Source organism: Nicotiana tomentosiformis, chromosome 8 (genome assembly GCF_000390325.3).
Source record: "Nicotiana tomentosiformis chromosome 8, ASM39032v3, whole genome shotgun sequence".
In the NCBI taxonomy this organism is placed as follows: Eukaryota; Viridiplantae; Streptophyta; class Magnoliopsida; order Solanales; family Solanaceae; genus Nicotiana; species Nicotiana tomentosiformis.
In genome coordinates, this window is record NC_090819.1 from 79,020,719 (window position 1) to 79,030,288 (window position 9,570).

Genomic DNA, 9,570 nt, shown 5'->3' on the forward strand with positions numbered 1-9,570 from the left:
TGAATGACCTCAAATTTTGCACACACATCACAAATGACACTACGAACCTACTCCATCTTCCGGAATTCCATTCCGACCCCGATATCAAATTTTCCACTGTCGACCGAAATCGCCAAATTTCCAATTTTGCCAATTCTAGCCTAATTCTACCACGGACCTCCAAATCACATTCCAGATGTACTCCTAAGTCCAAAATCACCTAACGGAGCTAACGGAACCATCAGAATTCAAATCCGAGATCGTTTACACATAGGTCAACATCCGGTTGACTTTTCCAACTGAAGTTTCTACTTAAGAGACTAAATGTCTCAATTCACTCTGAAACCACTCCGGTCCCGAACCAACTAACCCGACATAATATAATATAGCTGAATAACACAAAAATAAGTAGAAATGGGAAAACGGGGCTATAACTCTCGAAACGACCGGCCAGGTCGTTACACTATAGCATGCATGAAGCATAATAGACTAATCGGTTCTAAAGATAAAACTGTCAAGACCTAAAATCCACCTAGTCGTGATGACACCTAACCCAACCCATCATGACCCAAAATCCACCGATTTCGGACCCGAACCAACTGACCCGGTAAGTCATAAAATAACTGTAAAGCATAAATTTAGTAGTAAATGGGGAAACAGGGCTGTAATACTCAAAACGACCGGTCGGTTCATTACATTCTCCCCGCCTTAAACATACGTTTGTCCTCAAACGTGCCAAGAGTTATTCTTAACCTTCAAATCTCAATTCTACCTTACCGTGTACATACCCGGGGGTGATCCCAAGTCACCCTATTCTATATAGGCCTGACCACACAACATAACTGAAAATTATTAATTTAACTTTAGCCCAAAAACCTTGGAGCCAAATTTCTAACATCCAGAATTCTTTTTAAGACCCGAATCTCACATCAACACACTGTATAAGACTGAACAAGCTATATCCAACCATAACCATAATCCCAGATATAATCACATAACATATTACACAACTCACATACTCGTAGCACTATTTCTGTTCACAGTAACTACTCCAAACTAACCTGGTACTGGTATTAAATCCCATATCAAGCCAAACCTCATTCCAAAACCTTCGTACACTGTTGTTAATTAAAGAAACATGTGGAATCTCATAACCCCTTATTTGATCAACAAGTCATGGAACTCTCTCGCCCCAACCAGAACCATAATCACTTTCTAAGCCGACTTTAAATGCCATCCTCCCAAAATATACCGTTTCAAACCTGATAGTACCAATTCTAGGTCTAGTGGCCATATATTATTAAACACAATTATCTTACAGACATGCACACCAATATAACGCAAGCCACCACTGCGCATCCGGGTACTCAAAAATGGAAAATGTCTCAAAGAAGAGAACCATATTGCAAGTTCAACAAGTACCGCCACAACTGCAATGCTATAAGCTCATCATATATAGTAGAACCAAGACACACAAATCTAACAACGGTAACTAGCTTTTCTAGAGCTCACATTAACATCAATCACACGACATGGTCACAGGCCTCCAATCCCAGCATATCATACAGGAGCAATTAAACAAGTACACATGTATATGATAATAAAATAAGATTCTCATGGTCCTAGACTGGTATAAATAAAACGCCATAGTGTAGGCATGTGTAAAGTCTGCTATCACAACATAAATCGGCAAGTTAACGCATAAATAGTAACTACCAAGTTTTTCTCAGGGAATTAGCCTCTTTATAACCTTAAGTATAGCCCAGATAGTTCTCCACTGAGTTGAAATAAAATATTCACCTCAAACAGGTCGCAACCCTGAAATAATATGTTTCTGAGAACTCCTAGTTTCCAAATTTATAGGACACATGGATCATCATAACTGATCCCAATTCTAGCATTCGAATGACTAACACATCTTTCATGTATGATCATCCCACGAGGAATACTTCCATAATTCTTCCGTGCCACATAGCAATAATTTGAATATCAGCAGTCTATCAACCATGTGAGTACTGCAATACCGATGAACATCCGTAAGTCAAAACACAATGCCCTTTCTGAAATGCTCACCCTGCTCCAGAATTACCGAGCAATTATAACATTCGCCTAAATAACTGAAACTGACCATTCTGCCCAAACTTCGCGACCTTTCCTTCAAGACTGAACTGCCATCTTGTACATGTAAATCTTAACCCCACACAACACACTACATCTATCATGCCATTATGTGAAACATACGAGAACCTCATAATCATTCTGAGTCACAAGTAGAATATATATCCGATCAACCAGAAGCCTTTCATTTGATCCCATCTGGTAGAAAATCACAATACTCAACATGCTACCTCACGCCGGTAGAAAATATCCATCTCAAACCATGGTGGAAACCATCAAGAACACTTTGAAATCCATTTTCACATAACCAATCTATTAGAACTGAACTCTTCTAACTCGACCTAGCCTCGCAGGTCACCAAACCCAAGAATATTGCCACCAAAACATCTGTAAAGTCTTACCACATCGTAATTACCTAAAGAACCGATCCTACCATTACTGTATTGGTCTAGCCTACTACCCAGTTGTCCTATTTTCTCTGAGTTTCTTCTGGATTACCCTCAAGTGACATCTCTCCTTGTCAGAACTCTACGATACTTACCCAAAGCTCACTACAAGTCATCCTAATATAAAACTACACCGCCCTAAGGCCCATAGGCTATTGTATTCTTCTTAAGCACCCAAACAAATACCACCACCGAGACATCCACTCTGAAAGACCTTATGTAAAATTAAAAAAAAATATTCCTCTTCCCTTTCTTATACTCAGAATGTAGAATCCATAGTCATACAGAATTACCGCAAGTCTCGATACCATCCAATGTAAATAACCGATTCTAGCGATATATGAATCCGAAAAATTTTCAATTCCCACTTATACATTTTTGAATCCACTATCAGCTTCTCGAGAGTCACCCACTTTGCTCAAATCTAAATTGCATCGCCCAAATGGGCTGAAATACACGTGCCCCATTAGTACAGCACCAATCAAAGAGATAATCCTACCTTAACACCAGAGATAAAATTCATACTCCGTGCGCACTACATTATTCACGAATAACAACTCACTCATCCCATAATTTTCATATTTTCATAAAGTGCACTGTAACCCGTATTCAGGAATTTTCTTAATCGAGTCCTCCTAGATCCCAACCTCTGCAAGTCAAAATTAACCCACAAATATACCTCGGGCCAAAACTAAACTTTTACATATAAGCATGGAATTGAATTGTCAATAGCAGGCTCCCCCACTTGGCCCAAAGCCATGGATTAAAACACTCGATAGCTCACAATACTCAAACTCTATCACAAGTTCTCCAGAAGAGCACCACGACATAACACTTCATAAGACCTCATGAGAAAGGCTCAGGTACCTGAAAATAATAAGATAAAGAGATCTCAATAAGTTATGTCTTTATTGGGTAATAGTAGAACCAATATAAAATAATCGTTGACGATGTTGTTAATATAATATAGTGTTCAATATTGTTAATATTGACGAGGATCTTGAGCTCAAATCTGTCATGAAATTTGGACAGATAAATGATTGGCCAAATAAAAAATACGCAACGAAAATTGACTTCACCTGAAAAATGTGAAGTTGGACGGATAGTCCCAACACCCGAAAGTATAAAGCCAATGGAAGTATAAATGTGTTCTTGCATGAAAAGTTCAAGTCGATAGACATAAAGACGACTTGTGGCACAAGAAAATTAGTAAATATCCTCACATTGATTATATGAAGACATGTTCTCTTATGGTGGATGTAGTCATTTCATGTTTTAATCTGGCAATACATGAAAAACTTGATATGCGTATAATGGAAATTATTGAAGAATTTATATTGTTCTGAAGCATATTAAGGTCTCCAAGAAATTTATTAAATAAATCTTCAAAAATCCTTATACGGATTGAAACAATCATGCCGCATGTGGTATAATCGCTTAAGTGAGAACCTGTTGAAAGAAGGGTATAAGAATAATTCAATTTATCCTTGTGTCTTTATAAAATGATTTGGATATGAATTTGTTATAATCCTCGTGTATGTTAATGATTTAAATATCATTAGAACTCCTGGGGAGCTTCCTAAAGCAGTAGACTGTTTAAGAAAGAATCTGAAATGAAAGATCTTGGAAAGACAAAATTTTGTCTTGGTCTACAAATTTAGTATATGAAAGATGGAATTTTTTGTCCATCAATCAGCATACACTGAAAAGATTTTAAAGCAATTCTATATGGATAAAGCACATCCATTGAGTACCCTGATGGTTGTGAGATCACTCGATATAAATAACGATCTATTTCGACCTCATGAAAATAATGAAGAGCTTCTTGGTCCTGAAGTACCATATCTTAGTGTAATTGGTGCACTAATGTATCTTGCTAACACTATAAGGCCTCACATAACTTTTTCAGTTAATGTCTTAGCAAGATATAGCTCTGCTTCTACAAGAAGACATTGGAATGGAATGAAACACATATTGAGGTATCTAAAAGGGACTACCGATATGGGCTTATTTTATGGCTATGTATTTACATGTGGAGGTACTGCCATATCTTGGAAATCGACTAAGCAATCAATCATGGCTACTTCATCTAATCATGATGAGATAATTTCTATTCATGAAATAAATCGAGAATGTATATGGTTGAGGTCTAAAATACATCTTATTCGAGACAAATGTGGTTTAAAGTGTGACAAACTACCCACAATTTTGTATGAAGACAATGCACCATGCGTAGCCCAATTGAAGGGAGGATTCATAAAAGGAGATAGGACAAGACACATTTTACCACAGTTATTTTTCATACGTGATCTTCATAAGAATGGTGATATCAATGTGCAACAGATTCGTTCAAGTAATAATATGGCTGATTTGTTCACCAAATCTCTACCAACGTCAACCTTCAAGAAATTAGTGTACAAGATTGGGATGCGAATGCTTAGGAATGTGAATTGATGCTCTCATCAGGGGGAGTTAATACGTGTTGTACTCTTTTTTCCCTTATAAGGTTTTGTCCCACACGGTTTTACTTGTAAGATTTTTAACGAGACAACCAAAAAGCGTATTTCTAAACATGTGTACTCTTTTTTATTCATTGTAATTTTTCTTCCCATGGGGTTTTTTCCTAATAAGATTTTAACGAGGCACATTATCTATGGACATCCAAGGGGGAGTGTTTTAAGAAAATTAAATTATGGTGGATGTCTACTCTTCCTCCATGATCTTCATCTCAAATGCTTAATGACATATTCAATGACGTATTTTTTTTTACTTTTCATGCCTATATAAAGGCCTTGTAATAGATAGAAAAATACACACAATTGAAGAAGAAATAAGAATCTCTTCTTTCTTTCTCTCTATATCTCTTAGCTTGTTTTTCCTTGTTCTATATTATTATTTTGAGCTATATTTTATAACACAATAAATGTTTTGTAAATTGCCAAAAGTACTTTCGGACGTCAGCATCAATAAGCATGATAAAACATCACATGTTCCGTAGTATATCCTGAAGCAATATGCACTCAAATTGGGCAAAAACTTACTTGAGGTTTACACCAACCAATTTATTAAATGATAATCACGTAGTTTCATTCAGCATAGAATTTAAGAAAATAAAAGACGTTTAAAGGGTAAAAGTTTTGCGATGTCATAATATTTGTGTGGGTATAAGAACTTCTCGTTAAGGGTAAAATTTAAAAGTTAAAGTTAAATTATTTTTAAATATAAAAATGTATCATTCTTTTCGGAACAGACTAATAAGCAGGGTCGGCTCAATGGATCTTGTGACCTAAGGCGATACCATATTGGGAGGCTTTTAAATTAAATTTATAAAATTTTTACTCTAACAACAAATTTGCTTTCTAAATAACAAATTAATTAATTATGATAAAAAAATGAATTTCAAAAAAATAAAAACTAGGAAGAAGAGCCCAAAGAATAAAATGGCGGACTATCGGATGTTAAGATCTGGAACTCGAAGTGAAAATCTTGATTTGGCTATCATCACAAAAAAATAAAAAAATAAACGTACATAACATAATATCTTAAGTTTTGAGCATTGATGGTGTCAACCTGCTTAGCCCTATTTTTGAGTGATGCCAAAGGGAAAGAAAGGAACCAACTCATTTGGAGGAAAAATTCAAGTTCAAGTCAACTAGCTGGGGAGAAGTCAACCAACTAACTCACATGGAGTGATAATAAGTTGAGGGGGAGTCGACTCATAAGTCATGATGTGGAACATAAAGACCCGACAACAAGTTGAGGGGGAGCCGACTGCAGATAAAATAATTAGGGAAGTAAAATGAATTAAGTTATTTTTTTGTCATCATCAAAAATGGAGAGATTGTTAGATCAATGTTTTAATGATGGAAAAATAACATATTTCTATTACAGGAAATCAAGGATCTAAAAAAGGAGGCCAAGAAAGAAGAAGGAAGAAATCAAGGACCAAAAGATGAAAAGCTAAGAGAGAAGAGGAAGGCGAGAACCTGCTGAAGATCCAGAAGCGTTGATTGAGAAATTAATTGCGCTCATGACTACGAGCATCAAGAAGGTTAAATATTCTATCTTGATTCTTTACGGAAGTTAAGGGAAAACATATCAGACAATTTTTATGGAAGATCTATTAAAGATATTTAATTACGCCATTCAAGGAAGCAATATTCATCATGCCACATTTCAGGGTTTAAGTACAGGATGTTCCAACTTTATTCTTGGAAGGAATCAATTAAGATTCATTATAAGGATCAACTCCCTTGGGTTTTCCATCTCCTAAAGATCCGCACATATCAAAGAAGATTCGTCCTAAAGTCATATATATGCAGTCAAAGGCCCAACAGAAGATACTATGATCGAACCATTACTAATCTATTTGTTTTACTCCAAACAAGCATTGTATTCTACTCTAGATTTACTGTGTAACAAGTGAAGCAAAGAAAGAGAGAAAAGAATCATTGTTGAGGCATTGTATCAAAACTGAGAGAAATACTTACACTGTGAAGAAGCTGTTGGTATACGTTCAACAACAAAACACACTTGTACCAATGATTTTAAGGAACTTAAAAGAGAACTCCCAACCTAAGGAGACTGGAGTAGGATTCACATTGAATCCAAACCAGTATAAAATATCTGGTGTTAATTATTTTATGCAATTTACTTGCTGCATTTACAGTACATCTACCTCACATCAAAGATCTAGTCGACTATTTTGTTAAAGAAAAGAATAAATTATAATTCATCCCTCCCCCTCTTGTACTTTCAAATTGTATCAAAGCAGGTCTTACATCTTTACTCTTTCGCTTAACTGCTTGTAAGAAAAGATCATATCAAACCAAGTATTTATTGGGGCATTATTTCAAGAAGGAACATCTCAACTAATGGCCTCCATATTTCAATAGACAACACTTTTTTCACTTGAAAGTCCGCATGAAAAAATATACAAAGTCCTATGACATCAAAGTATGGCACGTAATAAAAAAGGGAGATTATCCACTTACAACAACAAAGTATGACAAGAAAACTGAAGGACAAACATCTACCGATCCAGTAGACATAGATGACTGCTTTGATGAGAAAATGGTAGTGATCTAAGTCAATTCCAAGGCACAAAATTTGATATATAATGCCATCAGCAGAGAAGAATATGAGAAGATCTCAAGCTGCGATACAGCTAAGGAAATGTGAGACAAACTGAAAGTTACCTATGAAGGAATGAGTAAAGTGAAGGAAGCGAGGAAAAATCTGTTGATCCATGATTATGAACTCTTACATATGAAAGAGGGTAAATCCATAGAGGAATTGTTTGCTCGATTCAGCAAAATCATTGAGGATCTGAAAGCTTTTTGTAGTTCATACTCTATTTAGTGAACAAGTTCGAACAATTCTAAGAAGTTTTCCCATTACATGACAGACAAAAGTAGTTGCACTCGAATCTCAAGACCTGGACAAACTGTCATATGATGAACTACATAGAGCCCTTATAGCCTTTTAGAAAACACATCTCAAAAAATATGGTCAGAAAAAAAAGAAGAAAACAGTTGCTTTCAAAATAACGACTGAAGGATCTGAGAACGACAGTGATGATGACATAGAGGCATTGGAAGAAGAAATTGCTATGGTCTCGAGAAATATGAATGGTTTAATGAGAAGATATATAAACACTAAAAAAGGAAGAATGTCATCTAGAAGAACTAGACAATACAATGAACAAGACAAAAATGATGAAAAATATTTTGAATATGGGAAGTATGGACATGTTCAAGCTGAATACCCGGATCGCAAAAGAAAAGTCTCTTAGAGGATTTACCAAAAACAAATGTTTCGGAAGTTGGAGTGATGAAGACGTCTCAGAACATTAAGAAATAATAAACTTGTGTTTCATGACCATTTTGGAAAATGATATGTACAAATACTCAGGCTGCTAGACTGATGAAGATGTATCAGACAGACACAGTAAGTGTCACGACCCAAAATCCTACCACATGTGTCGTGATGGCACCTTGTCTCTAAAACTAGGTAAGCCGATTTCTATTACATTTTGAAGCCATTTTGTTTTTTTAAAGTAACCAAAACTAAGAGCGGAATAAATAAAAATATACAACCTCCCAATACTAGTAGTACTGAGTCACGAACTCTAACTGAATACATAGGATGCTCACGAGGACCAAATATACAATATTGTTTGATTAAAAATTAACAGTACAATGAAATGAAAAGACTCCAAGGGACTGCGACGACCAAGCAGCTCTACCTTGAATCCTTATGATCCTGCTTAAACTCTGCTTAAGTCTGATATCTCTAATACCTGGCTCTGCACAAAAATGTGCAGAAGTGTAGTATGAGTACACCACGGTCGGTACCCAGTAAGTATCAAGACTAACCTTAGTGGAGTAGAGACGAGGTACAGTCAAGACACTCACTAGTCTAATAACCTGTGCAATATAGCAGTATGCAATATTACCGAAAAACAACTAGAAATGATAACAACAAGGAAACAAGAACATCATAATTATTGCTTAGGCGAATAAGGAACACAAGTACAATCAATAAGTCAAGTCCTTCAAATATAAATCCTTCACATATTATTCTTTAAGATAAATATCTTTCGAATATACTTCTTTTGAATAATTATATTTCGAATATACTTCTTTCAAATAAATATATTTTCAAGTAAAAGTCACCACGTGACACCTCATTTCAAATCATAGAAATTACGGGTCTCAACCCACTTTCATATTTTCCACGACACCTCGTGCCCATATTTCTTTCACCATCACACGGACAACTCACGTGTTAATAATAAAATTATCATATTTTTTCCCAGCACCTCATGCCTATATTATTTTCATAACTGCACGGACAACTCAAGTACCAAAATATAAATGTATATAAGATCCGCAAGATCAATTTATTTTCAATAAAGTAAGGTTAAAATCTTTAAATCAAGTAAGAAATCAACAAAAAGATAAGTTTATTTTAGAAATTATTTGAGAGAGGAAAAATGACATTTCTTTTAAAATAAAGCATCAGA